Below are 1,184 nucleotides of genomic sequence, written 5' to 3'. Positions count from 1 at the left end.
CACCTGAGCCAAGGCATGGTACTTTCAGTTGCCTCATATGCATGCAAAAACTGGACAATAAATAAGGAGGACCAAAGAGAATTGATGCCTTTGAATTATGGTGTTGGTGAAGCATATTGAATATACCATGGACTGCCAGAAGAACGAACAAATCTGTTTTGGAAGAAGTATAGCTGGAATGCTCCTTACAAGCAAGGATAGTGAGACTTTGTCTCATGTACTTTGGACATGTTATCAGGAGTGACCAGTCCCTGAAGAAGGACAGCATGCTTGGTAATGTAGAGACTCAGCAAAAGAGAGGGAGACCCTCAACGGGATGGATTGACACAGTGGCTGCAACAGTGGGCTCAAACAGAGCAATGATTGTGAGGATGGCACTGAACCAGGCAGTGTTTCTTTCTGTTGTACGTAGGGTCGCTATGAGTCAGAACTGACTTGACGGCACCTGACAACATTGTTATGTGTATACACAATTAGGATTGTTATGTCTTCTTTGTGAATTGACTCCTTTGACATTTTGTAATGTCCCTCATCATTTCTGGTAATATTCTTTTTTGAGAAATCCACTTTCCCTGATGCTAATACTCCAGCTGTCTTTTAATTAGTGATTTCATGCTGTAAGTTTTTCCATACTTTTAATGTATCTATGTCTTTATAGTTAAAGCAGGTTTCTTATAGACAGCAATCTGATGATCTTTGCCTTTTAAACAGGGTGTTTAGATCATTTGCATGTAATAATATGGTTGAATTTAGATCTACCATGTTGCTAGTTGTTTTCTATTTGTCTCATTTGTTGTTCTATTTTCCTTTTCCTCTGCCTTCTTTTGGATTAAATATTTTTTATTATTCAGTTTTTATGCCCACTGTTGGCTTAGTAGTTGTATTTTGTGTGTGTCTTTGTGTGTGTGTGTGTGTGTGTGTGTGTGTATGTGCTTTAGGTGAAAGTTTGTAGCTAAAGTTAATTTCTCATACAGAAATTTATACACATATTGTTATGTGACCCTAGTTGCAGTCCCTATAATGTGACAGCACACTTCCCCTTTCTACCCCACGTTTCTCGTGTCCATTTAACCAGCTCCTATCCCTTTCTGCCTTCTCATCCCACCACCAAACAGAAGCTGCCTATTTAGTCTCTTGTATCTACTTGAACTAAGAAACACACTCTTCACGAGTATTATTTTATG

Source organism: Trichechus manatus, unplaced genomic scaffold, assembly GCF_000243295.1.
Source record: "Trichechus manatus latirostris isolate Lorelei unplaced genomic scaffold, TriManLat1.0 scaffold00003, whole genome shotgun sequence".
NCBI classification, from domain to species: domain Eukaryota; kingdom Metazoa; phylum Chordata; class Mammalia; order Sirenia; family Trichechidae; genus Trichechus; species Trichechus manatus.
Note: the sequence above shows the minus strand (reverse complement) of the source record.